Raw genomic sequence first — 17912 nt, forward strand, 5'->3', positions numbered from 1 at the left:
GGTGGAGTTCTGTATTGGAGGAGGGGCAGAGCTACCGTGTGTGAGGGGGAGTTAGTGGATCAGGTGGAGTTCTGTATTGGAGGAGGGGCAGAGCTACCGTGTGTGAGGGGGAGTTAGTGGATCGGGTGGAGTTCTGTATTGGAGGAGGGGGCAGAGCTACCGTGTGTGAGGGGGAGTTAGTGGATCGGGTGGAGTTCTGTATTGGAGGAGGGGCCGGGCTACCGTGTGTGAGGGGGGAGTTAGTGGATCGGGTGGAGTTCTGTATTGGAGGAGGGGCAGAGCTACCGTGTGTGAGGGGGGAGTTAGTGGATCGGGTGGAGTTCTGTATTGGAGGAGGGGCCGGGCTACCGTGTGTGAGGGGGAGTTAGTGGATCAGGTGGAGTTCTGTATTGGAGGGGCAGGGCTACCGTGTGTGAGGGGGGGAGTTAGTGGATCGGGTGGAGTTCTGTATTGGAGGAGGGGCAGAGCTACCGTGTGTGAGGGGGGAGTTAGTGGATCAGGTGGAGTTCTGTATTGGAGGAGGGGCAGAGCTACCGTGTGTGAGGGGGAGTTAGTGGATCAGGTGGAGTTCTGTATTGGAGGGGCAGAGCTACCGTGTGTGAGGGGGGGAGTTAGTGGATCAGGTGGAGTTCTGTATTGGAGGAGGGGCAGGGCTACCGTGTGTGAGGGGGGAGTTAGTGGATCAGGTGGAGTTCTGTATTGGAGGAGGGGCAGGACTACCGTGTGTGAGGGGGAGTTAGTGGATCGGGTGGAGTTCTGTATTGGAGGAGGGGCAGAGCTACCGTGTGTGAGGGGGGAGTTAGTGGATCGGGTGGAGTTCTGTATTGGAGGAGGGGCAGAGCTACCGTGTGTGAGGGGGAGTTAGTGGATCAGGTGAGTTCTGTATTGGAGGAGGGGCAGGGCTACCGTGTGTGAGGGGGGAGTTAGTGGATCGGGTGGAGTTCTGTATTGGAGGAGGGGCAGAGCTACCGTGTGTGAGGGGGAGTTAGTGGATCGGGTGGAGTTCTGTATTGGAGGAGGGGCCGGGCTACCGTGTGTGAGGGGGGAGTTAGTGGATCGGGTGGAGTTCTGTATTGGAGGAGGGGCAGGGCTACCGGTTGTGTGAGGGGGGAGTTAGTGGATCAGGTGGAGTTCTGTATTGGAGGGGCAGAGCTACCTTGTGTGAGGGGGAGTTAGTGGATCGGGTGGAGTTCTGTATTGGAGGGGCAGGGCTACCGTGTGTGAGGGGGAGTTAGTGGATCAGGTGGAGTTCTGTATTGGAGGAGGGGGCAGAGCTACCGTGTGTGAGGGGGGAGTTAGTGGATCGGGTGGAGTCTGTATTGGAGGAGGGGGCAGGGCTACCGTGTGTGAGGGGGGAGTTAGTGGATCTGGTGGAGTTCTGTATTGGAGGAGGGGCCGGGCTACCGTGTGTGAGGGGGAGTTAGTGGATCGGGTGGAGTTCTGTATTGGAGGAGGGGGCAGGGCTACCGTGTGTGAGGGGGAGTTAGTGGATCGGGTGGAGTTCTGTATTGGAGGAGGGGCAGGGCTACCGTGTGTGAGGGGGGAGTTAGTGGATCGGGTGGAGTTCTGTATTGGAGGAGGGGCAGGGCTACCGTGTGTGAGGGGGAGTTAGTGGATCGGGTGGAGTTCTGTATTGGAGGAGGGGGCAGAGCTACCGTGTGTGAGGGGGAGTTAGTGGATCGGGTGGAGTTCTGTATTGGAGGAGGGGCAGGGCTACCGTGTGTGAGGGGGGAGTTAGTGGATCAGGTGGAGTTCTGTATTGGAGGAGGGGCAGGACTACCGTGTGTGAGGGGGAGTTAGTGGATCGGGTGGAGTTCTGTATTGGAGGAGGGGCAGAGCTACCGTGTGTGAGGGGGGAGTTAGTGGATCGGGTGGAGTTCTGTATTGGAGGAGGGGGCAGAGCTACCGTGTGTGAGGGGGAGTTAGTGGATCGGGTGGAGTTCTGTATTGGAGGAGGGGCAGAGCTACCGTGTGTGAGGGGGGAGTTAGTGGATCAGGTGGAGTTCTGTATTGGAGGAGGGGCAGAGCTACCGTGTGTGAGGGGGGAGTTAGTGGATCAGGTGGAGTTCTGTATTGGAGGGGCAGGGCTACCGTGTGTGAGGGGGAGTTAGTGGATCGGGTGGAGTTCTGTATTGGAGGAGGGGCAGGGCTACCGTGTGTGAGGGGGGGAGTTAGTGGATCGGGTGGAGTTCTGTATTGGAGGAGGGGCAGAGCTACCGTGTGTGAGGGGGAGTTAGTGGATCAGGTGGAGTTCTGTATTGGAGGAGGGGCAGGGCTACCGTGTGTGAGGGGGGAGTTAGTGGATCGGGTGGAGTTCTGTATTGGAGGAGGGGCAGAGCTACCGTGTGTGAGGGGGAGTTAGTGGATCGGGTGGAGTTCTGTATTGGAGGAGGGGCCGGGCTACCGTGTGTGAGGGGGGAGTTAGTGGATCGGGTGGAGTTCTGTATTGGAGGAGGGGCAGGGCTACCGTGTGTGAGGGGGGAGTTAGTGGATCAGGTGGAGTTCTGTATTGGAGGGGCAGAGCTACCTTGTGTGAGGGGGAGTTAGTGGATCGGGTGGAGTTCTGTATTGGAGGGGCAGGGCTACCGTGTGTGAGGGGGAGTTAGTGGATCAGGTGGAGTTCTGTATTGGAGGAGGGGGCAGAGCTACCGTGTGTGAGGGGGGAGTTAGTGGATCGGGTGGAGTTCTGTATTGGAGGAGGGGGCAGGGCTACCGTGTGTGAGGGGGGAGTTAGTGGATCTGGTGGAGTTCTGTATTGGAGGAGGGGCCGGGCTACCGTGTGTGAGGGGGGAGTTAGTGGATCGGGTGGAGTTCTGTATTGGAGGAGGGGGCAGGGCTACCGTGTGTGAGGGGGAGTTAGTGGATCGGGTGGAGTTCTGTATTGGAGGAGGGGCAGGGCTACCGTGTGTGAGGGGGGAGTTAGTGGATCGGGTGGAGTTCTGTATTGGAGGAGGGGCAGGGCTACCGTGTGTGAGGGGGAGTTAGTGGATCGGGTGGAGTTCTGTATTGGAGGAGGGGCAGGGCTACCGTGTGTGAGGGGGGAGTTAGTGGATCGGGTGGAGTTCTGTATTGGAGGAGGGGCAGGGCTACCGTGTGTGAGGGGGGAGTTAGTGGATCGGGTGGAGTTCTGTATTGGAGGAGGGGCAGGACTACCGTGTGTGAGGGGGGAGTTAGTGGATCAGGTGGAGTTCTGTATTGGAGGGGCAGGGCTACCGTGTGTGAGGGGGAGTTAGTGGATCGGGTGGAGTTCTGTATTGGAGGAGGGGCAGGGCTACCGTGTGTGAGGGGGGAGTTAGTGGATCGGGTGGAGTTCTGTATTGGAGGAGGGGCAGGGCTACCGTGTGTGAGGGGGGAGTTAGTGGATCAGGTGGAGTTCTGTATTGGAGGAGGGGCAGGGGCTACCGTGTGTGAGGGGGAGTTAGTGGATCAGGTGGAGTTCTGTATTGGAGGAGGGGCAGAGCTACCGTGTGTGAGGGGGAGTTAGTGGATCAGGTGGAGTTCTGTATTGGAGGAGGGGCAGAGCTACCGTGTGTGAGGGGGAGTTAGTGGATCGGGTGGAGTTCTGTATTGGAGGAGGGGCAGGGCTACTGTGTGTGAGGGGGAGTTAGTGGATCGGGTGGAGTTCTGTATTGGAGGAGGGGCCGGGCTACCGTGTGTGAGGGGGGAGTTAGTGGATCAGGTGGAGTTCTGTATTGGAGGAGGGGCCGGGCTACTGTGTGTGAGGGGGGAGTTAGTGGATCGGGTGGAGTTCTGTATTGGAGGAGGGGCAGGGCTACCGTGTGTGAGGGGGGAGTTAGTGGATCGGGTGGAGTTCTGTATTGGAGGAGGGGCAGGGCTACCGTGTGTGAGGGGGGAGTTAGTGGATCGGGTGGAGTTCTGTATTGGAGGAGGGGCAGGGCTACCGTGTGTGAGGGGGGAGTTAGTGGATCGGGTGGAGTTCTGTATTGGAGGAGGGGCAGAGCTACCGTGTGTGAGGGGGGAGTTAGTGGATCGGGTGGAGTTCTGTATTGGAGGGGCAGGACTACCGTGTGTGAGGGGGAGTTAGTGGATCGGGTGGAGTTCTGTATTGGAGGAGGGGCAGAGCTACCGTGTGTGAGGGGGGAGTTAGTGGATCGGGTGGAGTTCTGTATTGGAGGGGCAGAGCTACCGTGTGTGAGGGGGAGTTAGTGGATCAGGTGGAGTTCTGTATTGGAGGAGGGGCCGGGCTACCGTGTGTGAGGGGGGAGTTAGTGGATCGGGTGGAGTTCTGTATTGGAGGGGCAGGGCTACCGTGTGTGAGGGGGGAGTTAGTGGATCGGGTGGAGTTCTGTATTGGAGGAGGGGGCAGGGCTACCGTGTGTGAGGGGGAGTTAGTGGATCAGGTGGAGTTCTGTATTGGAGGAGGGGGCAGAGCTACCGTGTGTGAGGGGGGAGTTAGTGGATCAGGTGGAGTTCTGTATTGGAGGAGGGGGCAGAGCTACCGTGTGTGAGGGGGGAGTTAGTGGATCGGGTGGAGTTCTGTATTGGAGGAGGGGGCAGAGCTACCGTGTGTGAGGGGGGAGTTAGTGGATCGGGTGGAGTTCTGTATTGGAGGAGGGGCAGAGCTACCGTGTGTGAGGGGGGAGTTAGTGGATCAGGTGGAGTTCTGTATTGGAGGGGCAGAGCTACCGTGTGTGAGGGGGAGTTAGTGGATCGGGTGGAGTTCTGTATTGGAGGAGGGGCCGGGCTACCGTGTGTGAGGGGGGAGTTAGTGGATCGGGTGGAGTTCTGTATTGGAGGAGGGGCAGAGCTACCGTGTGTGAGGGGGAGTTAGTGGATCAGGTGGAGTTCTGTATTGGAGGAGGGGCCGGGCTACCGTGTGTGAGGGGGGAGTTAGTGGATCGGGTGGAGTTCTGTATTGGAGGAGGGGCAGAGCTACCGTGTGTGAGGGGGAGTTAGTGGATCAGGTGGAGTTCTGTATTGGAGGAGGGGGCAGGGCTACCGTGTGTGAGGGGGGAGTTAGTGGATCAGGTGGAGTTCTGTATTGGAGGAGGGGCCGGGCTACTGTGTGTGAGGGGGGAGTTAGTGGATCGGGTGGAGTTCTGTATTGGAGGAGGGGCAGAGCTACCGTGTGTGAGGGGGAGTTAGTGGATCGGGTGGAGTTCTGTATTGGAGGAGGGGGCAGAGCTACCGTGTGTGAGGGGGGAGTTAGTGGATCAGGTGGAGTTCTGTATTGGAGGAGGGGCCGGGCTACTGTGTGTGAGGGGGAGTTAGTGGATCGGGTGGAGTTCTCTATTGGAGGAGGGGCAGGGCTACCGTGTGTGAGGGGGAGTTAGTGGATCGGGTGGAGTTCTGTATTGGAGGAGGGGGCAGAGCTACCGTGTGTGAGGGGGAGTTAGTGGATCGGGTGGAGTTCTGTATTGGAGGAGGGGCCGGGCTACCGTGTGTGAGGGGGAGTTAGTGGATCGGGTGGAGTTCTGTATTGGAGGAGGGGCAGAGCTACCGTGTGTGAGGGGGAGTTAGTGGATCGGGTGGAGTTCTGTATTGGAGGAGGGGCCGGGCTACCGTGTGTGAGGGGGAGTTAGTGGATCGGGTGGAGTTCTGTATTGGAGGGGCAGGGCTACCGTGTGTGAGGGGGGAGTTAGTGGATCGGGTGGAGTTCTGTATTGGAGGAGGGGCAGAGCTACCGTGTGTGAGGGGGAGTTAGTGGATCGGGTGGAGTTCTGTATTGGAGGAGGGGGCAGAGCTACCGTGTGTGAGGGGGAGTTAGTGGATCGGGTGGAGTTCTGTATTGGAGGAGGGGCAGAGCTACCGTGTGTGAGGGGGGAGTTAGTGGATCGGGTGGAGTTCTGTATTGGAGGAGGGGCAGGGCTACCGTGTGTGAGGGGGAGTTAGTGGATCAGGTGGAGTTCTGTATTGGAGGAGGGGGCAGAGCTACCGTGTGTGAGGGGGGAGTTAGTGGATCAGGTGGAGTTCTGTATTGGAGGAGGGGCAGAGCTACCGTGTGTGAGGGGGAGTTAGTGGATCAGGTGGAGTTCTGTATTGGAGGAGGGGGCAGAGCTACCGTGTGTGAGGGGGGAGTTAGTGGATCGGGTGGAGTTCTGTATTGGAGGAGGGGGCAGGGCTACCGTGTGTGAGGGGGGAGTTAGTGGATCTGGTGGAGTTCTGTATTGGAGGAGGGGGCAGAGCTACCGTGTGTGAGGGGGAGTTAGTGGATCGGGTGGAGTTCTGTATTGGAGGAGGGGCAGAGCTACCGTGTGTGAGGGGGAGTTAGTGGATCAGGTGGAGTTCTGTATTGGAGGAGGGGGCAGAGCTACCGTGTGTGAGGGGGGAGTTAGTGGATCAGGTGGAGTTCTGTATTGGAGGAGGGGCAGGGCTACCGTGTGTGAGGGGGGAGTTAGTGGATCGGGTGGAGTTCTGTATTGGAGGAGGGGCAGGACTACCGTGTGTGAGGGGGGAGTTAGTGGATCAGGTGGAGTTCTGTATTGGAGGGGCAGGGCTACCGTGTGTGAGGGGGAGTTAGTGGATCGGGTGGAGTTCTGTATTGGAGGAGGGGCAGAGCTACCGTGTGTGAGGGGGAGTTAGTGGATCAGGTGGAGTTCTGTATTGGAGGAGGGGGCAGAGCTACCGTGTGTGAGGGGGAGTTAGTGGATCGGGTGGAGTTCTGTATTGGAGGGAGCAGGGCTACCGTGTGTGAGGGGGAGTTAGTGGATCGGGTGGAGTTCTGTATTGGAGGAGGGGCAGGGCTACCGTGTGTGAGGGGGGAGTTAGTGGATCGGGTGGAGTTCTGTATTGGAGGAGGGGCCGGGCTACCGTGTGTGAGGGGGAGTTAGTGGATCGGGTGGAGTTCTGTATTGGAGGAGGGGCAGGGCTACCGTGTGTGAGGGGGGAGTTAGTGGATCGGGTGGAGTTCTGTATTGGAGGAGGGGCAGAGCTACCGTGTGTGAGGGGGGAGTTAGTGGATCGGGTGGAGTTCTGTATTGGAGGGGCAGGACTACCGTGTGTGAGGGGGAGTTAGTGGATCGGGTAGAGTTCTCTATTGGAGGAGGGGCAGGGCTACCGTGTGTGAGGGGGGAGTTAGTGGATCAGGTGGAGTTCTGTATTGGAGGGGCAGAGCTACCGTGTGTGAGGGGGAGTTAGTGGATCAGGTGGAGTTCTGTATTGGAGGAGGGGGCAGAGCTACCGTGTGTGAGGGGGGAGTTAGTGGATCAGGTGGAGTTCTGTATTGGAGGAGGGGGCAGAGCTACCGTGTGTGAGGGGGGAGTTAGTGGATCGGGTGGAGTTCTGTATTGGAGGGGCAGGGCTACCGTGTGTGAGGGGGAGTTAGTGGATCAGGTGGAGTTCTGTATTGGAGGAGGGGCAGAGCTACCGTGTGTGAGGGGGAGTTAGTGGATCAGGTGGAGTTCTGTATTGGAGGAGGGGCAGAGCTACCGTGTGTGAGGGGGAGTTAGTGGATCGGGTGGAGTTCTGTATTGGAGGAGGGGCAGAGCTACCGTGTGTGAGGGGGAGTTAGTGGATCGGGTGGAGTTCTGTATTGGAGGAGGGGCCGGGCTACCGTGTGTGAGGGGGGAGTTAGTGGATCGGGTGGAGTTCTGTATTGGAGGGGCAGAGCTACCGTGTGTGAGGGGGAGTTAGTGGATCGGGTGGAGTTCTGTATTGGAGGAGGGGGCAGAGCTACCGTGTGTGAGGGGGAGTTAGTGGATCGGGTGGAGTTCTGTATTGGAGGAGGGGCCGGGCTACCGTGTGTGAGGGGGGAGTTAGTGGATCAGGTGGAGTTCTGTATTGGAGGAGGGGCAGGGCTACCGTGTGTGAGGGGGAGTTAGTGGATCGGGTGGAGTTCTGTATTGGAGGAGGGGCAGAGCTACCGTGAGTGAGGGGGGAGTTAGTGGATCGGGTGGAGTTCTGTATTGGAGGAGGGGCAGAGCTACCGTGTGTGAGGGGGAGTTAGTGGATCGGGTGGAGTTCTGTATTGGAGGAGGGGCAGAGCTACCGTGTGTGAGGGGGAGTTAGTGGATCAGGTGGAGTTCTGTATTGGAGGAGGGGCCGGGCTACCGTGTGTGAGGGGGGAGTTAGTGGATCGGGTGGAGTTCTGTATTGGAGGAGGGGCAGAGCTACCGTGTGTGAGGGGGGAGTTAGTGGATCAGGTGGAGTTCTGTATTGGAGGAGGGGCAGAGCTACCGTGTGTGAGGGGGAGTTAGTGGATCGGGTGGAGTTCTGTATTGGAGGAGGGGCAGAGCTACCGTGTGTGAGGGGGAGTTAGTGGATCAGGTGGAGTTCTGTATTGGAGGAGGGGCCGGGCTACCGTGTGTGAGGGGGAGTTAGTGGATCAGGTGGAGTTCTGTATTGGAGGAGGGGGCAGAGCTACCGTGTGTGAGGGGGGAGTTAGTGGATCAGGTGGAGTTCTGTATTGGAGGAGGGGCAGAGCTACCGTGTGTGAGGGGGAGTTAGTGGATCGGGTGGAGTTCTGTATTGGAGGAGGGGCAGAGCTACCGTGTGTGAGGGGGAGTTAGTGGATCAGGTGGAGTTCTGTATTGGAGGGGCAGAGCTACCGTGTGTGAGGGGGAGTTAGTGGATCAGGTGGAGTTCTGTATTGGAGGAGGGGCAGGGCTACCGTGTGTGAGGGGGGAGTTAGTGGATCGGGTGGAGTTCTGTATTGGAGGAGGGGCAGGGCTACCGTGTGTGAGGGGGGAGTTAGTGGATCAGGTGGAGTTCTGTATTGGAGGAGGGGCAGGACTACCGTGTGTGAGGGGGAGTTAGTGGATCGGGTGGAGTTCTGTATTGGAGGAGGGGCAGAGCTACCGTGTGTGAGGGGGGAGTTAGTGGATCGGGTGGAGTTCTGTATTGGAGGAGGGGGCAGAGCTACCGTGTGTGAGGGGGAGTTAGTGGATCGGGTGGAGTTCTGTATTGGAGGAGGGGCAGAGCTACCGTGTGTGAGGGGGGAGTTAGTGGATCAGGTGGAGTTCTGTATTGGAGGAGGGGCAGAGCTACCGTGTGTGAGGGGGGAGTTAGTGGATCAGGTGGAGTTCTGTATTGGAGGGGCAGGGCTACCGTGTGTGAGGGGGAGTTAGTGGATCGGGTGGAGTTCTGTATTGGAGGAGGGGCAGGGCTACCGTGTGTGAGGGGGGAGTTAGTGGATCGGGTGGAGTTCTGTATTGGAGGAGGGGCAGAGCTACCGTGTGTGAGGGGGAGTTAGTGGATCAGGTGGAGTTCTGTATTGGAGGAGGGGCAGGGCTACCGTGTGTGAGGGGGGAGTTAGTGGATCGGGTGGAGTTCTGTATTGGAGGAGGGGCAGAGCTACCGTGTGTGAGGGGGAGTTAGTGGATCGGGTGGAGTTCTGTATTGGAGGAGGGGCCGGGCTACCGTGTGTGAGGGGGGAGTTAGTGGATCGGGTGGAGTTCTGTATTGGAGGAGGGGCAGGGCTACCGTGTGTGAGGGGGGAGTTAGTGGATCAGGTGGAGTTCTGTATTGGAGGGGCAGAGCTACCGTGTGTGAGGGGGAGTTAGTGGATCGGGTGGAGTTCTGTATTGGAGGGGCAGGGCTACCGTGTGTGAGGGGGAGTTAGTGGATCAGGTGGAGTTCTGTATTGGAGGAGGGGGCAGAGCTACCGTGTGTGAGGGGGGAGTTAGTGGATCGGGTGGAGTTCTGTGTTGGAGGAGGGGGCAGGGCTACCGTGTGTGAGGGGGGAGTTAGTGGATCTGGTGGAGTTCTGTATTGGAGGAGGGGCCGGGCTACCGTGTGTGAGGGGGGAGTTAGTGGATCGGGTGGAGTTCTGTATTGGAGGAGGGGGCAGGGCTACCGTGTGTGAGGGGGAGTTCGTGGATCGGGTGGAGTTCTGTATTGGAGGAGGGGCAGGGCTACCGTGTGTGAGGGGGGAGTTAGTGGATCGGGTGGAGTTCTGTATTGGAGGAGGGGCAGGGCTACCGTGTGTGAGGGGGAGTTAGTGGATCGGGTGGAGTTCTGTATTGGAGGAGGGGCAGGGCTACCGTGTGTGAGGGGGGAGTTAGTGGATCGGGTGGAGTTCTGTATTGGAGGAGGGGCAGGGCTACCGTGTGTGAGGGGGGAGTTAGTGGATCGGGTGGAGTTCTGTATTGGAGGAGGGGCAGGACTACCGTGTGTGAGGGGGGAGTTAGTGGATCAGGTGGAGTTCTGTATTGGAGGGGCAGGGCTACCGTGTGTGAGGGGGAGTTAGTGGATCGGGTGGAGTTCTGTATTGGAGGGGCAGGGCTACCGTGTGTGAGGGGGAGTTAGTGGATCGGGTGGAGTTCTGTATTGGAGGAGGGGCCGGGCTACCGTGTGTGAGGGGGAGTTAGTGGATCGGGTGGAGTTCTGTATTGGAGGAGGGGCAGGGCTACCGTGTGTGAGGGGGGAGTTAGTGGATCGGGTGGAGTTCTGTATTGGAGGAGGGGCAGAGCTACCGTGTGTGAGGGGGAGTTAGTGGATCGGGTGGAGTTCTGTATTGGAGGAGGGGCAGGGCTACCGTGTGTGAGGGGGAGTTAGTGGATCAGGTGGAGTTCTGTATTGGAGGAGGGGCCGGGCTACCGTGTGTGAGGGGGAGTTAGTGGATCGGGTGGAGTTCTGTATTGGAGGAGGGGCAGGGCTACCGTGTGTGAGGGGGGAGTTAGTGGATCGGGTGGAGTTCTGTATTGGAGGAGGGGCAGGGCTACCGTGTGTGAGGGGGGAGTTAGTGGATCGGGTGGAGTTCTGTATTGGAGGAGGGGCAGGGCTACCGTGTGTGAGGGGGGAGTTAGTGGATCGGGTGGAGTTCTGTATTGGAGGAGGGGCAGGGCTACCGTGTGTGAGGGGGGAGTTAGTGGATCGGGTGGAGTTCTGTATTGGAGGAGGGGCCGGGCTACCATGTGTGAGGGGGAGTTAGTGGATCAGGTGGAGTTCTGTATTGGAGGAGGGGCAGAGCTACCGTGTGTGAGGGGGAGTTAGTGGATCAGGTGGAGTTCTGTATTGGAGGAGGGGCCGGGCTGCTGTGTGTGAGGGGGAGTTAGTGGATCGGGTGGAGTTCTGTATTGGAGGAGGGGCCGGGCTACCGTGTGTGAGGGGGAGTTAGTGGATCAGGTGCAGTTCTGTATTGGAGGAGGGGCAGGACTACCGTGTGTGAGGGGGAGTTAGTGGATCGGGTGGAGTTCTGTATTGGAGGAGGGGCAGAGCTACCGTGTGTGAGGGGGGAGTTAGTGGATCGGGTGGAGTTCTGTATTGGAGGGGCAGGACTACCGTGTGTGAGGGGGAGTTAGTGGATCAGGTGGAGTTCTGTATTGGAGGAGGGGCAGAGCTACCGTGTGTGAGGGGGGAGTTAGTGGATCAGGTGGAGTTCTGTATTGGAGGAGGGGGCAGGGCTACCGTGTGTGAGTGGGAAGTTAGTGGATCGGGTGGAGTTCTGTATTGGAGGAGGGGCAGGGCTACCGTGTGTGAGGGGGGAGTTAGTGGATCGGGTGGAGTTCTGTATTGGAGGGGCAGGACTACCGTGTGTGAGGGGGAGTTAGTGGATCGGGTGGAGTTCTGTATTGGAGGAGGGGCAGAGCTACCGTGTGTGAGGGGGGAGTTAGTGGATCGGGTGGAGTTCTGTATTGGAGGAGGGGCAGGGCTACCGTGTGTGAGGGGGGAGTTAGTGGATCGGGTGGAGTTCTGTATTGGAGGAGGGGCAGAGCTACCGTGTGTGAGGGGGGAGTTAGTGGATCGGGTGGAGTTCTGTATTGGAGGAGGGGCAGAGCTACCGTGTGTGAGGGGGGAGTTAGTGGATCAGGTGGAGTTCTGTATTGGAGGAGGGGGCAGGGCTACCGTGTGTGAGGGGGAGTTAGTGGATCGGGTGGAGTTCTCTATTGGAGGAGGGGCAGAGCTACCGTGTGTGAGGGGGAGTTAGTGGATCGGGTGGAGTTCTGTATTGGAGGAGGGGCCGGGCTACCGTGTGTGAGGGGGAGTTAGTGGATCAGGTGGAGTTCTGTATTGGAGGAGGGGCCGGGCTACCGTGTGTGAGGGGGAGTTAGTGGATCGGGTGGAGTTCTCTATTGGAGGAGGGGCAGGGCTACCGTGTGTGAGGGGGGAGTTAGTGGATCGGGTGGAGTTCTGTATTGGAGGAGGGGCAGGGCTACCGTGTGTGAGGGGGGAGTTAGTGGATCGGGTGGAGTTCTGTATTGGAGGAGGGGCAGGGCTACCGTGTGTGAGGGGGAGTTAGTGGATCGGGTGGAGTTCTCTATTGGAGGAGGGGCAGAGCTACCGTGTGTGAGGGGGAGTTAGTGGATCGGGTGGAGTTCTGTATTGGAGGAGGGGCAGGGCTACCGTGTGTGAGGGGGAGTTAGTGGATCGGGTGGAGTTCTGTATTGGAGGAGGGGCAGGGCTACCGTGTGTGAGGGGGGAGTTAGTGGATCGGGTGGAGTTCTGTATTGGAGGAGGGGCAGGGCTACCGTGTGTGAGGGGGTAGTTAGTGGATCGGGTGGAGTTCTCTATTGGAGGAGGGGCAGGGCTACCGTGTGTGAGGGGGGAGTTAGTGGATCGGGTGGAGTTCTCTATTGGAGGAGGGGCAGGGCTACCGTGTGTGAGGGGGAGTTAGTGGATCGGGTGGAGTTCTGTATTGGAGGAGGGGCAGGGCTACCGTGTGTGAGGGGGGAGTTAGTGGATCGGGTGGAGTTCTGTATTGGAGGAGGGGCAGGGCTACCGTGTGTGAGGGGGAGTTAGTGGATCGGGTGGAGTTCTGTATTGGAGGAGGGGCCGGGCTACCGTGTGTGAGGGGGGAGTTAGTGGATCGGGTGGAGTTCTGTATTGGAGGAGGGGCAGGACTACCGTGTGTGAGGGGGAGTTAGTGGATCAGGTGGAGTTCTGTATTGGAGGAGGGGGCAGAGCTACCGTGTGTGAGGGGGGAGTTAGTGGATCGGGTGGAGTTCTGTATTGGAGGAGGGGGCAGAGCTACCGTGTGTGAGGGGGAGTTAGTGGATCAGGTGGAGTTCTGTATTGGAGGAGGGGCCGGGCTACTGTGTGTGAGGGGGAGTTAGTGGATCGGGTGGAGTTCTGTATTGGAGGAGGGGCAGAGCTACCGTGTGTGAGGGGGAGTTAGTGGATCGGGTGGAGTTCTGTATTGGAGGAGGGGCAGAGCTACCGTGTGTGAGGGGGAAGTTAGTGGATCAGGTGGAGTTCTGTATTGGAGGAGGGGCAGGGCTACCGTGTGTGAGGGGGGAGTTAGTGGATCGGGTGGAGTTCTGTATTGGAGGAGGGGCAGGGCTACCGTGTGTGAGGGGGGAGTTAGTGGATCGGGTGGAGTTCTGTATTGGAGGAGGGGCAGGGCTACCGTGTGTGAGGGGGAGTTAGTGGATCGGGTGGAGTTCTGTATTGGAGGAGGGGCAGAGCTACCGTGTGTGAGGGGGAGTTAGTGGATCAGGTGGAGTTCTGTATTGGAGGAGGGGCAGGGCTACCGTGTGTGAGGGGGGAGTTAGTGGATCGGGTGGAGTTCTGTATTGGAGGAGGGGCAGGGCTACCGTGTGTGAGGGGGAGTTAGTGGATCAGGTGGAGTTCTGTATTGGAGGAGGGGCAGGGCTACCGTGTGTGAGGGGGGAGTTAGTGGATCGGGTGGAGTTCTGTATTGGAGGAGGGGCAGAGCTACCGTGTGTGAGGGGGAGTTAGTGGATCAGGTGGAGTTCTGTATTGGAGGAGGGGCAGAGCTACCGTGTGTGAGGGGAAGTTAGTGGATCAGGTGGAGTTCTGTATTGGAGGAGGGGGCAGAGCTACCGTGTGTGAGGGGGAGTTAGTGGATCGGGTGGAGTTCTGTATTGGAGGAGGGGCAGAGCTACCGTGTGTGAGGGGGAGTTAGTGGATCAGGTGGAGTTCTGTATTGGAGGAGGGGGCAGAGCTACCGTGTGTGAGGGGGGAGTTAGTGGATCGGGTGGAGTTCTGTATTGGAGGAGGGGGCAGAGCTACCGTGTGTGAGGGGGGAGTTAGTGGATCAGGTGGAGTTCTGTATTGGAGGAGGGGCAGGGCTACCGTGTGTGAGGGGGAGTTAGTGGATCAGGTGGAGTTCTGTATTGGAGGAGGGGCCGGGCTACCGTGTGTGAGGGGGGAGTTAGTGGATCGGGTGGAGTTCTGTATTGGAGGAGGGGCCGGGCTACCGTGTGTGAGGGGGAAGTTAGTGGATCAGGTGGAGTTCTGTATTGGAGGGCTGTGATCAGGTGACACACAACTTTTGCAAAATGAAGGCACATGGTGTATGGGGACATAAACGCAGGAATAAAGGGATGGCTGGGGACAAAGCAACAGTCGGGGTAAATGGATGTTTGTCAAATTGACGGGGTGTTCTGTGGCTTTTGAGGAAACCGTGCCATCACTGCAGCAAATAGCAACAATACTAAATTCTAGAGAATGCGCACAGGGCATGGAATGGTTTTGCCCATAACCGCACCCATCTGACGACCTCATGGACCCCAGGTTGTAAGCCATGCACTAGATTACTAATAGAATCCGAAAGCGGGACTAATCACGCAACTGTGTCGACCTTCTGGTTCTTGCTAGTCAGTGATCGTTTTCATCCTTGCCTTCACTGGTGCACGAACTTATTCACGCATTTGTGCTCCTTGCTGACATTTGACTGGACAGTAATTTCATGGTTGCTGCAGATAATATATTATCAAAGTCCATCTTTGTAGAGATTTCACTTTTTCAAAACACTAGTGAATTGCCTGTTGCCTACAGTCAGTTGCTGAAATTATTTTTATAATATACAGATAGTGACTGGTTTGGAAGAGACACCTCCGAAACCTGCCCTACAGAGTCACCTAGTGGCCAGAGCCTGCAATTACATTGTGACAGTTGACATGGCAAAATTGACCGGAAGGGTTCACTGAAATGGTGAGCAAGTAGTATCACAGGGGAAAAGGATATAAACAGATTGAGGTACTGAGACACACATTGTAGAAAGGACATGGAATACCAGAAAATTATATTAATAAACAGGTAAATGAATAAGGGTGATCAGGATTGAGTGATGCGTCTGTGAATGCAGAGAGCATTCAAAACAATTGTAAGGAAGGATATTAGCTCTGATGATGTGGAATCTGTGTGGGTAGAACTGAGAAATACCAAGGGGCAGAAAACATTAGTGGGAGTGGTATATAGACCTCCAAACAGTAATGCGGAGGTTGGGGATGGCATTAAAAGGGCAATTGGAGAAGCGTGCAATAAGGGCACGCAGTCATCATGGGTGACTTTAATCTACATATAGATTGGGCTAACCAAATTAGTAACAATACTGTGGAGGAGGAATTCCTGGAGTGTTTACGGGATGGTTTCCTGGACCAATATGTCGAGGAACCAAACAGAGATCAGGCCATCTTAGACTGGGTATTATGTAACGAGAAAGGATTAATTAGCAATCTTGTACGAGGCCCCTTGGGTCGGAGCGATTATAATATGATAGAATTCTTCATTTAAGATGGAGAATGAAGTAGTTGACTCAGACACTCGGGTCCTGAATTTAAATAAAGGATACTATGATGGTCTGAGGCGCGAGTTGGGTAGGATTGATTGGGGAATGTCACTCAAAGGGTTGACGATGGATAGGCAATGGCAAACATTCAAAGACCGCATGGATGAACTACAGAATTTGTTCATCCCAGTTTGGCATAAAAATAAAACAAAAAAGGTGACTCAACTGTGGCTAACAAGGGAAATTAGGGATAGCATAAGATCCAAGGAGAGGACATATAAATTGGCCAGAAAAAGCAATAAACCTGAGGATTGGGAGCAGTTTAGGATTCAACCAAGGAGGACAAAGGGATTAATTAAGAAGGGGAAAATAGAATATGAGAGTAAGCTTGCAGGGAGAACATAAAAACTGATTGTAAAAGCTTTTATAGATATGTGAAGAGAAAAAGATTGGTGAAGTCAAGCGTAGGTCCCTTGCAGTCAGAATCAGGGGAATTTATAATGGGGAACAAAGAAATGGCAGACCAATTAAATACATATTTGGTTCTGTCTTCACAAAGGAGGACACAAATAACCTCCCAGAGATGTCGGGGAACATAGGGTCTGATGAAGGGAGGAACTGAAAGAAATCAGTATTTGTAGGGAAATGGTGTTAGGGAAATTGATGGGATTGAAGGCTGATAAATCCCCAGGACCTGATAATCTACATCCTAGGGTACTTAAGGAAGTGGCCCTAGAAATAGTAGATGCATTGCTGATCATCTTACAACATTCAATGGAATCTGGAACAGTACCCATGGATTGGAGGGTAGCTAATGTTACCCCACTATTCAAAAAAGGTGGTAGAGAGAAAACGAGGAATTACAGACCGGTAAGCCTGACATCGGTAGTGGGGAAAATGCTAGAGCCCATTATAAAAGATGTAATAGCAGAGCACTTGGAAAACAGTGACAGGATTGGACAAAGTCAACATGGATTTACAAAAGGTAAATCATGCTTGACTAATCTACTGGAATTTTTTGAGGATGTAACTGGTAAAATAGATAAGGGAGAACCAGTGGATGTGGTGTATTTGGACTTTCAGAAGGCTTTCGATAAGGCCCCGCATAAGAGATTAGCGTGTAAAGTTAAGGCACATGGGATTGGGGGCAAGGTACTGACTTGGATAGAGAACTGGTTGGCAGACAGGAAGCGAAGAGTTGGAATAAACGGGTCTTTTTCCGAGTGGCAGGCAGTGACTAGTGGGGTACCGCAGGGATCGGTCCTTGGACCCCAGCTATTCACAATATATATTAATGATCTGGACAAGGGAACTAGATGCAATATCTCCAAATTTGCAGACAGCACAAAGCTGGGTGGGCGTGTGTGCTGTGAGGAGGATGCCGAGAAACTCCAGGATGATTTGGACAGGTTGGGTGATTGGGCAGAAGCATGGCAGATGCAATATAGCATGGATAATTGCGAGGTTATCCACTTTGGTGGCAAAAACAGGAAGGCAGATTATTATCTGAATGGCAATAGATTGGGAGAAGGGGAAGTGCAACGAGACCTGGGTGTCCTTGTGCACCAGTCGCTGAAGGTAAGCATGCAGGTGCAGTAGGCGGTTAAGAAGGCAAATGGTATGTTGGCCTTCGTAGCGAGAGGGTTTGAGTACAGGAACAAGGATGTCTTGCTGCAGTTGTACAGGGCCTTGGTGAGACCACATCTTGAGTATTGTGTGCAGTTTTGGTCGCCTTATCTGAGGAAGGATGTTCTTGCCATGGAAGGAGTTCAGCGAAGATTCACCAGGCTGATACCTGGGATGGCAGGACTGAGGAGAGATTGGGTCGATTGGGCTTATACTCGCTGGAGTTTAGAAGAATGAGAGGGGATCTCATTGAAACTTATAAAATTCTGACGGGACTGGACAGACTAGATGCAGGAAGGATGTTCCCGATGGTCAGGGAGTCCAGAACCAGGGGTCACAATCTAAGGATAAGGGGTAAGCCATTTAGGACAGAAATGAGGAGGAATTTCTTCACCCAGAGAGTGGTGAACCTGTGGAATTCTCTACCACAGAAGGCGGTGGAGGCCAATTCATTAAATATATTCAAGAAGGAGTTGGATATATTTCTTAAGGCTAAAGGGATCAAGGGGTATGGGGAGAAGGCAGGGACAGGGTACTGAATTTGGATGATCAGCCATGATCGCATTGAATGGCGGAGCAGGCTCGAGGGGCCGAATGGCCTACTCCTGCTCCTATCTTCTATGTTTCTAAAACTCGTGTTAGAACCATTACTCACTATAGAGGGATACAAGAGTCTTTGTAATGGAGATATGGATTGGGTTTGGACAGGACTGGGAACTTAATCCCGGGTATAACATTTCAGGAGAGATAGGAAGGGTAAAGAAGGGGCTGCGTGGCAGTGGAAAGATTCTGTCTGTGCTAGAATGTAACGATGTCTAGGGTGGGTTTGCATTCAGATAGAATCCATATGGGGAGAGTTAAGAAATAGCAAAGGAAATGGTACAATTTTCAGTGTGAGTTACAGGCCAAACAG

This window comes from Somniosus microcephalus, chromosome 12, assembly GCF_052327205.1.
Source record: "Somniosus microcephalus isolate GS21.2 chromosome 12, FLI_Smic_1.0, whole genome shotgun sequence".
Lineage (NCBI taxonomy): Eukaryota > Metazoa > Chordata > Chondrichthyes > Squaliformes > Somniosidae > Somniosus > Somniosus microcephalus.